At 36.5% G+C, this 17862-nt stretch overlaps 1 protein-coding gene across 1 annotated transcript in view; it reads left to right on the forward strand.

Annotated features, from left to right (window-relative positions):
- The first annotated feature begins 691 nt into the window (after positions 1-691).
- The window catches only part of Prosap (SH3 and multiple ankyrin repeat domains prosap), a 246863-nt gene continuing 229692 nt past the window's right edge, over positions 692-17862 (forward strand). Inside the window, exon 1 of the mRNA XM_089099471.1 lies at positions 692-766. The gene's annotated coding sequence lies outside the window, so the exon portion shown is untranslated. The remainder of the gene's footprint in view (positions 767-17862) is intronic.

Here is a 17862-nt window from a genome sequence, read left to right on the forward strand (position 1 = left end):
CTGTTCTTACAAATTAAATAAATCAAAGAGTGTAAATATATTCAAGTTGTCAAAGAGCATAGAAATAATTTTTTGGGAATGATATTACGTTTTATTTTTCAGGTCAACTTCATATAAAAGAAATTAAACAATACTATTTGTGTTAGGATTAAACATAAGTGAAAAGTTCCTATAACATACAAATAGCAAGCCAAACTATCGATTTTAATAGAAAAGACCATAAAGATATAAAATATTTTTTTTCCAAGAAAAAGACTATGTTATTAGAAAACGAGCAGAAATAAAAATTATAATCAAATAATCTTTCAAGGTTAAAACTACCACAAATCACCATCAATATATAAGTGAAACCCAAAACGACCAGAAATTACAATAAATGACCGAGTCAAAATCAAACGAGCAAAAATTAACATGGGTAGTGCTAACAACCCCCATACCTTCTCAAGACCAGAATATAATTTGCACTTTACTGAAAACAAAATACATTTTAACTGTCTTTCTTTTTTACTTTAATAAATAAAAAATTTCTCGAAACTTTAATGAATAAATATTAGTATATTTGTATTAAACTGACAATCAACGCTCATTTGCTTCTTTTTTTTCAGTGAAGTTTTTAAACGATTTTTTCAAACAGAAGGAACATCTAATTCTTCGCAGTTACTTCATATTTGACGCGCATCTTTTAAATATCGGAAACGCTTAAAGTTTTCCAGGCTTATATTGCTTATGTCTAGAAATTTGCCCTTAGTTTGAACTGCAATTTTTAGTAAGTGTTGATTATAGTCTTTGTTGGAAGCCGTCATGGCTTATGCGGGCCTAGGCTGTAATCCTTAGCTAAAGATTTATGGCATTTAAATTTTATCAGTTTGGGTCAATTGTAAAATTCTCAATGATGTATCTTCCAATGTCTTGGAAAATAGTTGAGTTAGGAGAAGGAAGGGGCAATATATACCAAATCATATTATTGAGTTTCAAATAAAGTGAATACACCATTCGATGCCTTTTTTATGCTGATTAGGAATATAGGCTAATAAGCATTTCTATTGGAAATGTATTTCAGCCCCCCCCTAGGCTATATAGGCTATACCTAACCTAACCCTGAATTGGCATATATAGGGGGGGGGGCTGAAATTCATACATTAGCCATTTTGTTCAGCATAGTTGATTTCCAGATAGAAAATATGTTTTTTAGGAGGACACTCCCCCACAACCCTCAGGGCAAGGGTTTTAAGTTATGCCCTGGGGGCATATAAGGTTTTTATAGAAGACGTTGTCGTAGAAACTTCAAAACAACATAATTCAATTGGAATTTAGAAGAGCTTGTGCCCTTTTTCATAGTCGTAAGTGGTTGATGGACACCTAGCCCCCCCCCCCATGCCCATCCTTCCCCCCAACACATTCAAACAAAATTTTTAGACAGCCATTTTGTTCAGCGTAGTTGATTTCCAGATAGAAAATATGTTTATGAGAAGGACGCTTCCACACAACCTTCTGGGCAAGCGTTTTAAGATTTGCCCTGGGGCATATAAGGTTTTTTATAGAAGGCATTGTCATAGAAACTTCAAAACAGGCTCATTTGATTGGAAATTCAAAGGGCTAGTACCCTTTTTAATAGTTGAAAGTGATTGGAGGGCAACTAGCCCCCCCATGCCCATCATTCCCCCAAACACATCCAATCATTATTTTAAGATAGCCATTTTGTTCAGCATAGTTGATTTCCCCAATAGAAAATATGTTTTTGAGGAGGACACTTCCCCACAAGCCTCAGGGCAAGGGTTTTAAGTTATGCCCTGGGGGCATATAAGGTTTTTTATAGAAGGCGTTGTTGAAGAAACTTCAAAACAGGCTCATTTTATTGAAAATTTAAAGGGCTAGTACCCTTTTTAATAGTCAAAAATGATTGGAGGGTAGCTAGCTCCACTCCCATCATTCCCCCAAACACATCCAATCAAAATTTTGAGATAGCCATTTTGTTCAGCATAGTTGATTTCCAGATAGAAAATGTGTTTTTGAGGAGGGCACTCCCCCACATCCCTCAGGGCAAGGGTTTTAAGTTATGCCCTGGGGAGTATATATGGTTTTTAAAGAAGGTGTTGTCATAGAAACTTCAATTGAAGCTCGTTCGACTGGAAATTCAAAGGGCTAGTGCCCTTTTTAATAGTCAAAAGTGATTGGGGGGCAACTAGCCCCCCCCCCCCACACCCATCATTCCCCCAAACACATCCAATAAATATTTGAGATAACCATTTTGTTCAGGGTAGTTGATTTCCAGATAAAAAAACATATTTTTCAGGAGGACACTCCCCCACAACCCTCAGGGCAAGGATTATAAGTTATGCCCTGGGGGCATATAAGGTTTTATTGAAATCTTTGTTGTAGAAACTTGAAAAAGGGCTCATTCGATTTGAAATTCAAAGGACTAGTACCCTTTTTAATAGTCAAAAGGGATTTGAGGGCAATAAGCCCCCTCTGACGCCCACTATTTCCCCAAACACATCCAATCAAAATTATTTGATAGCCATTTTATTCAAAATAGTTGAAAATTTTGGAAATTAGGTCTTTAAGGATGACCACCCCTCCATATTTGGAATAATGCTAATTCCAAATAAGGCATCTCAGCAGTATCCCAAGAATGACTGAGGGTATTATGTTTAAACTTTCAGGGCTACTTCTGCTCTTGATATTTAATCGAATCAAAATAGCGTTAGTGTATCCAAGGTATTAAAGAAATCAAACAAATTTTTTTGTAAATGGCATTAAATTACATATTTCATGTCAGTTAGAGGAGGTATGAAATTTAGTTAAACACTATTATTTTTGTCCAGATTTTTAAACGGATGTATTTTGTTGAAAACCGATTGAATTTTTTGCCCATAATACAAATAGCAGGCCAAACTAAGTCTTAAAAAATGAAAAGATTTAAAGTATTATTTTCTTTTACCCTGAAAAGACTGTGTCAATATAAAACGAACAGAAATTAATTAAAAGAAACTTTTTCCAAAAAATAAGTTTTTCAAAAAAAAGTAAAGAAATCCATTTAACAAAAAATGAGCAAAAATAAAATCAAATAATATACCAAGCATGAAACTACCACAAATCAGAATTGATAAATAAATGAAACCCAAAACGAACAGAAATTACAATAATTAACCGAGTCAAACTCAAAACGAGCAGAAATTAACATAAGTAGGGCGCAAAACCCCTATGCCTTCCCAAGGCCAGAACAAAATTTTCCCTTTAATGAAAAAATACAAATGAATGTGCATTGTCAGTTTACTATACATATACTGAAATTTAGTAATCAAAATGTTATTATTATTTGATTTATTAAAGTTATAAAAGAAAAATATTTATATTTTTCTCAGTAAAGTGCAAATTTTGTTCTGGCCTTGGGAAGGCAAAGGGGTTTTGCGCCCAACTTATGTTAATCTCTGCTCGTTTTGAGTTTGACTTGGTTAATTATTGTAATTTTTGTTCGTCTTGGGTTTCATTTATTTATTGATGCTGATTTATGGTAGTTTCACGCTTGGTAGATTATTTGATTTTTGCTCATTTTTTGTTAAATAGAGTTCTTTACTTCTCTTTGAAAAACTTATTTCGTGGAAAAACTTGTTTTTAATTAATAGCACAAAATGATCATATAGTGTACACTCATAAAAAATTAATGCAGGAAATCATTTAAAAAATTAGTTCTTGTGTCCATTGGCTGTAGCTGATGCTTTGGTTTCTTCAATTGTTTTAAGAAGACTTGTCAGGAAAGAACAGCCAAACTTCTAGCTTTGCTCTCTTTACCTTGTAGTATAGATCTAATTTACCCTGTAGTATAGGTCTGAAAGTCACAGTTTTCAGACTATTTCTTTTGTCTGTTCTCATTTCTGACTATTCTAAAAATTTACTCAGCAATTGTTTTTGAAAATCACAAGCTTATTAAGTAATGCACAACATTTGAAACATGGAAAAATCACAAAGCATCAAGTAGCTGTCTTTGTATCAGCTACCAGGAGCCAAAATTCAACCATCTCACTTTGTGGGAAATCATGTTCAATTGTTGTTTGCCATGCATCAACAACCTTTCTTGTGTCCTACTCTGGGAGTTTGTGCATTTTCAGGAACCTCAGGAGTAAGGACCAGATGAGGAAAAAATAAGTAGCCTACCAGTCTGGTTTATGTTCAATTCTAAACTCATGGCAATTATTTTTTGGTTGGTTTCTTCTGAAGGAAATATGCTTTTCAAACATCACTGGTACAATAAAGTATTTATTTTATGCTATTTGTAAATATTGTGGGTACTTTTCTGACAATGTACCCCTTCCCACCTTATGGTTCCAGATATAGTCCAAGGAAATACACAAAATTAAAAAAGAATTCCAAAATAATAACATACTTACTTAATAACTCAATCACTTTCAGTCTGGATTTAGAGTGTGGTGTAATCACCTCATTTTTGAATAAAACCCAGTTTAGCATTTTGGACAAAGAACTTTGAACCTTGTAATTGATTTCCCTATGGACACTTATTTGAGGATTTTTTAATTGGATTATCTTTTGTTTGGTTTCTTTGACTGTTGCAAATTCCCTTGGGAACATTTGTTTTAAGTCATTGTTGCAATCAGTGGTTGCCAATAGAAGATTTATTATTTTTGTTGAGTGAAGCACAAAAACATCAGCAAAATTGACAGAATCTAGTCAAATCGCGGGAATCCAGCAAAGTATTTGAAATTAAGCAATATTCAGCCTTTCTCTTGGCTTAAGGTGCATCAACAGTACCATACATATTGCTTGGGTAGCAAGCAGAAGAGGGAAGAGAACTTGCCAAAGCACCATAGGTACCTGCCAGTTTTAATTAGTCTTTAATTTGGAGGAACTGGTGGCCTTGACACTTCAATACTCCTGTCTATCTGTACTGTTACATTGAGACTTCTGTTTGGTTAGACTAATTTGGGCAATTAGTAGCAAGAGGAATGGCAAAAATCAAGTATTTATATAGCCCTTTATTAAATTTTGTTCAACATTTTCTGAATTTCAAAGATATTCCCCATGAATTGGTAGTAAGCACTGCTTCAAGATTTTTTGAAAGAAATGTGTCCCATCAGCCATAAGATTTTTACATGAGCAGTTTGACAAAGAAAGAACCATCTTGGAAGAGTGCAAACACAATTAGTTTATCTGTACTTGTAGAAAATGCAATTCTCGCTATGAAAGAATTGGATACAAAGGGGGATTTCCCATTCAAGTTCACTATCTATGACTCATCTGAGACTCCTGCCATAACCTTTTACATATTTACATCATTAGCATGCAAATTAAATTGATGTGAGGAAAACGTTAATGTACTGCTAGACTGGTAGAATGCTGGTCTCAAAACTAAAATCTGGCCCACTCCCAGTGAACTTTAAGTATCCCAATTCATGTGAAAGAAGAACTACCCAAAATTATAAATCTTGTCAAAAGCAGAAAGAATTTCTGGACTCCAATGGTGCATCCAGAAAGTTCAAAAGGTAGTCTCAAGGAGTAATACTCTGTTATTGCATACTAGAACCAAGAAAGATGCAATAGCTAATGGCATAAAATCAAGTTCTGCAGCTGTAGTTAGAGTTCAATAAACAAATTTCCTGGCTGTGGCTAAATTTGTACCAACTGAAGATACTACAAATGAGGAGATTGAGTCTTCTATGGAGGGGATCCAAGAAGTAAAATACTATGGTACTAACAAGTCAGTGAAGCTAATATTCCAAGACAAAGATGCTCTTGAAAAGCACTGAAATATTGCATATAGGCATATGTCAGTTATTGTCATATCAAGGTGGACCAATACATTGCTGTACCTCCAAGGTGCTTTAAATATCAAAAGTTTGACCATTTGCAAAAAGACTGTTCTAACAATGCAAAGTGTTCTTGGTGCACTGGTGATCACAAAAATTCTAGAGACAGTCCTTGTACACATGATATTAAGTGTGCTAGTTGTGGTGAAAACATGTATGCTATATTTTGCAATTAAACAATTAGAGGCTAATTCAAACAAACCTGAACAATGAATGCAAGTATTTATCTTTACAGCAGAAATACATACAGGCACACTGCTCATAAACTCTCTCTCTCTCTCTGAAGTGATCTAGCAGCCAAAAAATAGTATAACATACTTACAAGAACATTTAATAACATCCAATCATTTAGCAGTCTCCTGGACTTAGATTATGCAGATGATTTAAGCATCCTAGATGAAAGTGTGAGCAAAATGAATGAACTTTTAGAGGTTTTGCAAGTTCAGGGTGCTAGAATAGGTTTTGAAATTATTGTTAAGAAGACTAAGTTGCTAAAGCTAGGAATAAGTGAAGATGAAAAGATGACGTTTGGTAACGAAAAGATTAATCAGGTGGGTAGCTCCACTTACCTTGGCAGTATTATTAGTAAAGACAGTGGGGGCTGTGAAGATGTTCAAAATAGAATAGCCAAGCCTCAGGGTGTTTTTTTCACAGTTAAAAAAAGTTTGGATGAATAGGAAGATCAGTCTGGAAACCAAGATTAGAATATTGGAAGGTACAGTGATGACAGTGGTCAAATATTGCTCTGAAGCATGGGCAACCCGAAAAGCGGATGAAGATTTATTAGATGTTTTCTAGAGAAATTGCTTAGGGATTGTTATTGGTATGTGTCTGACTGACCATATTTCAAACTGTGGGCTGTACGAAAAATGTGGTTCAATCCTGCTTTCTAGGGCTATAATGAAGGAAAGGTTGAGATGGCTAGGGCAAGTTCTGTGAATGAAGGATGACAGATTGCCAAAGATTGTCCTGTTTGGCCAACCGTCTAGAGCTAAACGGATAGCAGGTTGTCCTCTGGGTGGGAGGGTGACATAAAGAAAGATTTGAAGGAAATGGGAACTTCCTGGGAGACTGTAAAGAGGAAGGCTTTGAATAGATTAGAATGGAGAAGGAGCGTACGTAGCTGTGTTGGCCTCAGGCGGCTTGGTGCTGTGGTGAGTTGTTGTTGTTAGTAGTAGTAGTAGTAGTAGTAATCATTTAGCAGTTCTTGATTGAGTTTCAAGAAAAGACTATTTTTTTCAGCTTGCTATCTACTATTGATCTGTTGGAAGGCCAAGTGGAGGAGCTTTGATCATCACAGACTGCTTTGCATTGCACATTAATTGATTCATGCAGTTCTTTTGTAGTGCTCAGAGGTCCAGGCCCTAGCAATTCTATTGTTGCATCAGTGTACCTCTGTACAAATTACCCATGATATTCTCTCAGAAAGGCTTGATACATAGGCTTGTTTGAGACTTGGGGGGCACATGTCCAGTTGCAAGTACTGTGGTGCCTCTTAGAATCAGTAGGAGATCTCAACACTGTCCTTATTCTGCATGATTGGTACTCCCTCACACACATCTGTCTGGTTCGGGGATGAGAGATAAATGATGGACACCATAGGCAAAAGCTTTCTAAACCCACTGAGATTTCTAAAGGAGTTTGACAAGGGTCTGCTCTAAGCCCTGTCATCTTCAATTCTGTAACTGTTATTCTGTTGTGATTTATTCTGTAACTAGACTCATCCAAGGGACATTTTTTCTCAAGGAATTTTATCTCAGTTTTAGTTCATATGCAAATGCTTTGTTGTTCCTAAGAAACATAGATTATTATCTGTTGCTGGATGCTACGGGGTTTGCAAGAGAATCTTCACCTCCTTGTGACCCTCTACAGAAAAATATGACTACAGGTCTAAATAGAAAAAAACGTAAATTATTGTTCTTAGCAGTGCTAATCTGGCAAATGCTAATCTTGCCATTAATGATATCAGAATCCAGCAGTCCCAGTCTCTGAAATAACTTGGTATCATTTATGGCCAGGTGGTTAGATCAAGTGAAGGCTTGTTGGCGAAATCGGTCAATAGATCTATCTGCTTGGCTTGTGGGAAAGCTGTCAAATGCAAGTCGTCATTCAATTGTTCTTCTTCTTAATGAAGCAGGAGGTCAATGAACATAAAAAGCAGGTTCTTTCACCTCTTTTTTTGCACTGGCTGCAGCACTGGGATATAAATATGTTCAAATAATGAATGGGGTAAATCAGGAGTCACACACATGCAACAAAAATGTACACATTAGTAAATTTGTCTCTTCTTAAGGATTTCAATGGATATCTTAAATATTATTCTTTTATATTGAGGAGGGAGGCTAGAACTCATGATTGCCATGAAAGTAGTACATATTGTAGCCATGGAGCAGAGGTGCTTGAGGCTACTGGCCTCCTCAGACTGTGGCTGGCACTCAAATATGGACATGTTGTATTGTTTCACCTGTAGAGAAGCAGATACAGCATAGTGGAGGATGTAACCTCCATTCAAATAGCAAACTGTTGAGAAGAAGGGCGCCTGATTTCAGTTAGATATTTAGCACAGTATGCAGTCTTGTGTGAAAGGGAGATGATATCAGTTTACTGTGACTTAATTTAGATCTTTTTCCTAATTATGTCCCTTGTATTAAGGTCATAGTAAGAGCTTGGGTTTAAAGAGGGTGCCTTGGCAAAATCAGTAGTACCATTGTGTTTGAGGCCTTTATGGCATGGGAGATGTTGAAAATATATTGGATTGCCGTTTGCCTGAAGGTTCAGAAGCTGTCTTCTAATATTATGTTGGTGATTATCACTGGCTCTTCTATTAGTATTTTTGAGAAAAAATATTGCCAATGTGGAGTCCCTTAGGCAAAGGATAATTTCATATCCTATGTAATAATTCTTAAGGACATCTAGGGCCAGATGGGTGGAACACAATGCAGCAGACAGAATGGAGGATCCCAATGGAAAGAGAGAATCAAGATTGAGGTCCAGGGATGGAATACATGCTACTTCTCCAGGTCTCTGACAATGGACAGATCCATCTGTATTAATTTTCTATTATTAGGGTAAAGTTTTAAAATCTGTTCAGAGAAAATAGACTGCACCTTATGATTGGTAATCTGATTTTTATTGATCTGAATGAGATCTGATTGACAAAATGGTGGGTATGTTTCTTAAGGAGGGTGTTCCATAAAGAATATCATATACATAAGGGAAATGTTGACTCCAATTTGGGACCTCCAGTTGAAACTGATTCTAGGATGAGTGGACATTGGAGCAAGCTGACTTCAGTGTAAAAGTATGTTCATATACAACGTGCTTGCCACCATATGCTTGGAGTTTTGAGTAATTTTTATTACTTTGACAGGAGACTCTTTCACTTAGGGACATCAATCCATATAACACTTCTAATTCGGACATTGGAGTGTACAGTCCCAATGCTATTTGAATTGCAGAATTTTGCAAAGATTAAAGTATCTTAAAAGTAGATGGGGAACCACGGATAAAAATTGGAGCCCATAATCTAATTTAAATTGGATATATATGAGTATATATATATATATATATATATATATATATATATATATATATATAATATATATATATCCACTCATCTTGGAATTAGTTTCAACTGGAAGTCCCAAATTGAAGTCAACATTCCCCTTATGTATATTCCTTATGGAAATTCCTCCTTCGGAAATTTGCCCACCATTTTGTCAATCAGATCTCATTCAGATCAATAAAAACCAGATTACCAATCATGAGGTGCAGTCTATTTTCACTGAACAGATTTTACCCCAATCATAGAAAAATTAATGCAGATGGATCTGTCCATTGTCGTAGACCTGGAGCAGGACCATGTATTCCATCCCTTGACCTCAATCTTTATTCTCTCCTTCCATTGGGATCCTCCATTTTGTCTACTGAATTGTTTTCCATCCACCTGGTCCTAGATGTCCTTATGATTTATTACATGAAATCGTAATTTATAGAAATCCAGAGTAAATGTTGGGTGATACCCCCATTTGCTTCCAGGTAGTCTTTTTAAAATACCAAGTCTCTGAATGGCACTAGGTTTCAAACAATTAATATGTTCATGCCACAACATTTTGCAGTCTATCCTTAGGCCAAATAGCTTCACAAAATTGCAATATGGGATATCACTGGAGAATATTTTAAGTAGGATGGGAGGATCTCTTCTACAGTTAGTGAATATGATGGCTTTGGTTTTAATGACTGAAATGGGGAAATCAAAAGCTGGGGTGAATCTCTGAACTAATCTTACATCCTCTTCGATGGGTCTTTGAAGAAGGCAAATATCCCTTCCAGGCTTCCAAATAATCAGATCATCAGCATAAAGGTCGAACGTTGAATGAGGAACTTGAAATTCTGAAAAATCCAAATTAAAAAAAGGAGACTCAAAATAACTCCTTGAGGAAGACACCTGCAATTGGAAAATACTTGCCTTTTGTCTCATAAACTTCTTTCAGTTAAAAAGGACTTTGCAAAACTCATGAAAGAGTAAGAGAAGTCAATGTTGATTAAACTCTCCAGTGGTTTATTGTGGATTACATTGCCATAGGCACCAGACCAATCAAACAGGATAGCCATTGTGAAGTGTCTACTTTTAAGAGAATTCCTAAACTCAATTTCTGGGCAGGTAATGTTTTCTTTGGTCCTATGTCCTTTTCTGAAACCTGTCTTGGATAGAGGTTATTAAATTCAGCAAACCATTCAATTCTAAGTCTTTCAAGGACTTTACTAAGGGCAGGTAAAACAGAGATGTGTTTGTTAGAATTAGGGTCACTAAATGGGTAAGAGGGTTTTGAAGCTGGAAATACACTGGCAATCTTCCAAGGATCCAGGAACTTTAGGTTTGTCCAAATGAGGTTATAAAATCTTAAAGAGGGCAGTATTAAAACATCTGGGGACTGAAGATCCACTTAATATAAATAACATCAGGTCATGGGGAAGACTCAATATTAAGTAAATTAAATGTTGCATTGAATTTATCTTGGAAAAAGGGTTTCTTAAGAGTATGTGAAGAAGTGTGAAGCAAAGTACAAAATGGAGGATGAGTAGTCATTTTTATAGATGTTAGTAAAAACCTGCTTTCTTTTTATCAGAGACAATTTGAGAACTGTCCTGGATGATATCATAACTACAAATTGACTGATAAACCAGGGAATCTTTGAAATTGTGGTTCAAAGCTAATACTCGAGTTCATGGGCGTAGGCAGCACCTTGTGTAGAGGGGGCAGCCACTTCTGTGATGGAGGGTAGAGGTGTCTTACTCATACTTCCCGAGGTCCTTTGAATATAGGTCTTTAGAAACTTGTCATTCTATATTTCGAAAAAACTCGGCCTTTAACATTTTCCATGTTCTACTTTTCCTGCAACAGTATAATATAAGAGACCCACTATCCAACTTCCAATTTCCAGAAAACATAAACACCACAAAAGTGATTTGACACAAATCACATTATGGTTAGATAACAGCTTCTTCTTATTCTATTCAAAATTTTACAGTTGGGCAAAATTAAATATCAAAATTGGTAAAATTAAATATCAAAATTGGACCTAAGTTTCCTTACACCCTGTTACAACACATGATAAATATTTACAGAGGAACAAGAAAAAAAGACTAAAAACTTACTTGAAAACGATAGCTGATATGCTTTCGACTGTATACCCATAGAAGCGTGTAAATTTGCATACATTTATGCCATTATTAAGAGTATAAAAGTACCGGATAACGGAACTGCAAAGGCAGTGGAGACAGTGGAGGAATTACAGGTAAAGATTGGTACCGTGGTTCAGTAAAAACGCCAGAAAGTACAAGCCTATGACGGACAACTGCTTTCAACCGTCACAGTGTAGAAGCTTTCTTTAACAACCTGGAGCGAGGCCTATATAAACACATGTTCAGACCACAAGACATTTGAAACAAGACATTTGAAAAAGTAGCAAATGAAGAACTTAAGGTCCACTTTTGGAAGAAGACTAGAGCAAGAGACTGTGCGCTAACTGACGAGATGGATATTGTCTTAAAGACAGAAGTTGAAATAAAACTGCCACCACTGACAGGTAGAACGCCAAGATTAGCGGAGCGGCTTACTTTTGGTGTTGATCAGTCAATGTATAATTATAAATTAATACTCTTTAGTTTTTTTTAAACCTTAATGAAATTCATTTTGTAATTTTTTATGCTGACCATATTCTTTCTTAATTTTATAGCCTAAAAACAAGCTTAAATGTTCCCCTGGTCACTTTCCTTTTTCTTTTGTCCGGTGGCCAAACATAAGCCAGAGAAGGCCAAACCAGTGCCGGGGTGGCCCAGGTTTGGCACTCTTGACCCCTTGGATAGAAAGGCATCCAGGTGGAAAAATGGCGGAGTATTTCTAATTGTCTTTTTCAGGGATGGTATTGAATGAGTTACTTTTGCTTTGGCATGCTCAGGAACTTTTTATCACTTGAATCAACTCATAGAGAATTAAACAAATCAAAATCTGCCGATCGTGGGCCAGTCTCCTATCTATATATCGGACCGAAAACCAATATTGAAGATCAAAACGTAAATGTTGATATCGCAAACGATATTTGGAAATTTCTGTTTGTTTCCAGCTTTTTTAACCATCTACCAGGTAACATCCAACAAAAAATTCCAACATGCGAAAAGTTCTCGTTAATGTCTAGCGTAAATTTGAAGTTCTAGGGGGGCAGCTGCCCTCCCCTGCCCCCTTCCCTACGCCCATGCTGGAGTTGAAGACCATGATGACTGTTTACCTTTCTTACATGCCAGTTTTACTTTTGCACAAGAATTCTTATGAGAAATGGCTGTTGATGGTGATGTGTTCTTTTGAAACATTTTACGAGCTTTCCTTTTTGCCTGAACAGGCATTGCAACCAGGCATTTTCTCGCACTAGTGCAGATTTGTCTCTTGTTGACAAATAATCCTATTGTTATTACCAGTAGTATAATGAATAAGATCAACAAATTTCTTCGAATTAAGAGAAATACAATGGCTTTGTAGAATCTACAGCTTAACTAACATAGTGGCAGTTGAATAGGTGACTTGCTTGAGAACTGTTGACAAATCTTTTCCATCAAAGGCAACGCAATAGTGTTGCCTAAGTAATGAACGATGTTGGCACAATGTATTATTATTTTTTTCCTTTAGACCAGGGCACTTCGTATCGAAGGAACTGTCATAAAAATTCAAAAAAGGCTCATTCGTTTGGAAATTGAAATGGCTAGTGTCCTTTTTAATAGTCGAAGGTGATTGGACGGTATCTAACACCCCTTCCACCCCCACCTTTTCCCCAAACACATCCAATTAAAATTTTGAGATAGCCATTTTGTTCAACGTATTTCATTTCCATATAGAAATTATGTTTTTGAGGAGGACACTCCCCCCACAGCCCTCAGGGTAAGGGTTGCAAGTTATGCCTTGGGGGCGTATAAGGTTTTTTATAGAAAGCTTTGTTGTAGAAACTTCAAAAAGAGCTCATTCGATTTGTAATTCAAAGGACTAGTGCCCTTTTAAATAGTCGAAAGTGATTGGAGGGCAACTAACCCCTTTCTCACGCCCACCTTTTCCCCAAACACATCCAATCAAAATTTTGAGATAGCAATTTTGTTTTACGTAGTTGAAAGTTCTGAAAATTAGGTCTTTGAGGATGACAACCCCCCACAGCCCTCAGGGCAAGGGTTATAAGTTATACCCTGGGGGCATATAAGGTTTTCATAGAAAGCGTCGTAGTAACTTAAAAAAGGACTCATTTGATTGGAAGTTGAAATGGCTCGTGCCCTTTTTAATAGTCGAAAGTGTTTGCTGGGCAACTAACCCCCCCCCCCCCCCCCCCTCTCATGCCCAACATTTATCCAAACACATTCAGTCAAAATTTTTAGATAGCCATTTTGTTCAACGTTGTTGAAAGTTTTGGAAAGAGGTCATTAAAGATGACCCCCCCCACAGCCCTCAGGGCAAGAGTTGTAAGTTATGCCCTGGGGCATATAAGGTTTTTATAGAAAGCGTTGCCGTAGAAACTTTAAAAAGGGTTCATTCGATTGGAAATTGAAATGGCTAGTGCCCTTTTTAATAGTCAAAAGTGATTGGAGGGCATCTAACCCCCCTCTCACGCCCACCATTTATCCAAACACATCCAATCAAATTTTTGAGATAGCCGAAAATGACAAAAGAACAACTAACTCACGCCCACAATTTCCCCAAACACATCCATTCAAAATTTTGAGACATTCATTTTCTTCAACGTAGGTGAAAGTTCAGGAAATTAGGTCTTTGAGGATGACAACTCCTTCCCTCCCCCCACAACCCTCAGGGCAAGGATTGTAAGTTATGGCCTGGTGCATATAAGGTTTTTATAGAAGTTTTTGTTGTAGAAACTTCAAAAAGGGCTCATTTGATTGGAAATCGATGGGGCTAGTGCCTTTTTTAATAGTTGAAAATGAATGGAGAGCAACTAACCTCCCCGCCCTCTCACGCCTACCATTTCCCTAAACACGTTCAATCAAAGTTTTGAGATAGCCAATTTGTTCAAAGTAGTTGAAAGTTCTTAGAAAAGAGAAAACATTCAAAATAATTTTTTTTATTACGTATATGAGGGGGTTGCTCCCTCTTCAATACCTTGCTCTTTATGCAAAAGTTTATTTTAGAATTTTTAAAAAAGGCTTATTATTCTAATAGCTATTCTTAAAAAAATTGAAACAAAAAGTCAAACCTTAGCGTAAAGAGCGAGGTATTGAGGAGGGGGCAACCCCCTCATAATTGTAATAAAAATGTTCTTTTAAGCGTTTTTACTTTTCTAACTTTAAGGAATCAAAAATTAATTAAGATTTTAAGGAATAAATATCAGCATATGTATATTAAACTGACAATGCAGATTTTTTCAGTAAATTCATTTTTCAGTAAAGTAAAAATTATTCTGGCTTTTTGAAAGCTTGGGGTTTAGAACCCTACTCATATTAATCTCTGCTTGTTTTGAGTGTGACTCTTATTTATTTTAATTTCTGTTTGTTTTGGGTTTTATTTATTTATTGATACTGATTTATGGTAGTTGTTTTTTACTTTAAAAAAAAAAATTATTTTGTTGAAAAAGTTTTTTTTATTAATCCCTAGAAAAATAGAACTGGAAAAGTAGTATGCTGCAATCTCTTTTGTTATACTTGCTGTCAATGCTTTGGGCATGTTTGATTGGATGATTTGGTCCCCTGCTGCAACATATTTAACTAGTTTTGAGACCAGAGGACTATATTTTTGATGTAATGTTGGGTTTTGAAGATTTTTTAGGTGAGGCTGCTACTGTTTTAGACAATACTTTCTTATCAGGTCTTCGATTTTGGAGGGCTCCGCTGGCATTGATTAGATTGAGGTGCTCATTGTCAGACTCAGGGAGAGATAGCTCCATAGGAGGTAGGGGTATCTGCTTTTGGATGTTTTTTTGGGGTAAGGAGCCAGGTGGTGGGTAAAGGGTTTGAGTTCACTTCTTTGACCTCAGTTATTGTTGGAAATACTTGCACCTTGGAAAGCTTGGCAAGCTCAATTGCAGCAACTGGGACAGGAATATTTTCTTGATGGGCCTTTCTCAGAACTTTGGTACGTTGAATATATTTTTGGCATAGTCTACAGTCAGTGGATTGATATCTACCTTCACTTCTGGTGCCTTTAGCGATTGTACTGCATCTTATTTCAGCAGGAAGAGGGTGGTTGCCAAGACAATTAGGGCACCTTAGGTCAGAGGTAGTACTTGTGTGCCCAAGCTTTAAACATTTTGAGCATTTGAGAGGCTTTCCCTGGTAGCTTTTATAAGTTTTAGGCTGGCCAAAGAGGAATAATGAGTCCAGTTGGATAATGGCTGGAAAGATAAAAAAAACCTCTTACTGCTTTGAAGCCCATTAGAGTCAGGCTAGCCCATTCAATGGCTTCAAGGGCATTTAACGTTTATGAGTGGTTCCAGAACCACATGCCTACACTTCTCCAACCACTTAGTTGCAAGAGGTCGGGGTCAGGAGCCTAATTTGCTATGGGGCAGAGGGGGCAACTTTCACTACCAGTCCTCAGTTTCTCCCCTCCCAGCTGAAATTTAGTCTCTCCAAAAATGTTGTCGAAACTAAGATAAGCCTGCATAATTCAAGCATCCCCTGAAACAGTTCAGTTTTCTTTGGTACATCTTTACCTTTTTTATTACTATACGGCAAGTTTTTCAGTTTTCTCTGTCATTGTCACTTAATTTAGGAAAATTGTCTCCAACTTTGACCCCTCCCCCTCTACTGGATTTTGACAAAATTACGCCATTCGTTGGGGTATGGATTTAGAGATCTACTCAGAATGTCATTGCAAACCCTGAACTGGATGACCTCTATTCCCTTTGGAGTAAAATGCTTGATAAAATACCTTCCTGGGACATCCTTTAAAAAATGAGGGCATCACATTTACAAAAACAGTGAAATTATCTGAAAAATGATCGTATAGAAGGGAGAAAACCATAATTGAAAAAAAACCACACAAGCAGGAATCAAACGCAAGACACTCTATTTCGAAGTCAAACGCTTTACCAACAGAACCATACCTCTAATAATGTAATTTAATATATTAGTGCTTATACCTTAATTGTGTAGCTTATTAATGGGACTTGGAGGAGGAACATTCGAGAGGTGTTCTTGCAAACCTCCAGTTACAGGTCTTGGACCATAATTATTACAATGATGATTTCGTTTTTTACTTCCAAGCTTTTCTACTTAAGAAGTGACACCAAAGTATTGTTTTTAGTGCTATCTCACACTTACGGATGGTAGAATTGATAAACATCACGTAGATATGAGCAATAGCTTTCAATGAGCCATTACACGTCACTCTAAAAAGTTCTGGTTGCCCACTGGCCCCAGCTTTATATAACTAAGCTTAAATACCTGAAAACATTCAAACCTAGACACGCCTCGTGAATATTTTACTGATAAGCTAGGATCATTGACAAATAGGTACACTAACTTCGTCACTGCTCAGTCAAATCACCATTTTCTCATTACAATAGACTGATCTTTGACGCGTTGTCTGAAAATCAAAACCAGAACCATGTATACTTTATGTCCAGTAAATTTGCCAAATGATAAATTACTTATATTTAAAATCCAACGGGGAAAGTAAAACAGAAACAAAGAAAGCCAGCAATTCAAACCCACGTTACAATTATGTAAGACTATTGAAATAAGTCAATATTAGCTCTTGATGAAACATTAGAGAAAAATTATAAATTAGGTTCATTCAAGATGTTTTTAAAACGGTCTTTTCTAAACCGGAATGCTTTCAGTATGGTTTTTGTCTAAAAAGTAGTGTAGACTTAGAGAATACTATAGAGTGGGGTACCGTATATTGAGAACAATGTCAGGGGGTTATTTCGTCAAAATCCTGGGGGTGGTGGCAAGATTGGAGCCAATTTTTCCCAAATCAAGGGAAAATGTAGAAATTCGTCAATATTTCTTACCAACAATTCTTAATACCACAGTAGAAACACGCCTTTCTTAAACCAGTAGTCTCCAAAATTGCGGTTTTAATCACACCTTTTGCCTTTTTTATTGCCCACCATTTCCAAAATACCCTTCACCTTGAAATCAAAGCTGTCTAAACCCTAATAGCATCATCACTCGTTGAACCTAAACAAGCAGTTGCATAAAGCAATCAAGTAGTATTAGGTTCCGCTGGCTCCACATGGCTAAGTAAATTACTGACCACAGCCAAAGAACCAGAAGATTGGACATATAACGAATTAGTGTAAGGTTTAGCGATAAGCACGACAATGAGTGAACTATCTAATGCCCCAAAGAAACCCTTGTTTTCGCCTGAAGGAGGAATAATTACAAATAAAGTCAGAAGTCCATGTAGCTACAATTTCTTAGAGGACATAAAATACAATAAAAGCGAAATACAATTCTAAGCCAAAATGCCAATGCTTTCGGAAGGAGAAAGAGCGTTCAGACAATCCATAGATATGGATTCCTTCCACTGTCCTATTGTGTAGAT

This window comes from Artemia sp. Qi Xiang Cuo, chromosome 13, assembly GCF_049724085.1.
Source record: "Artemia sp. Qi Xiang Cuo chromosome 13, ASM4972408v1, whole genome shotgun sequence".
NCBI lineage: Eukaryota > Metazoa > Arthropoda > Branchiopoda > Anostraca > Artemiidae > Artemia > Artemia sp. Qi Xiang Cuo.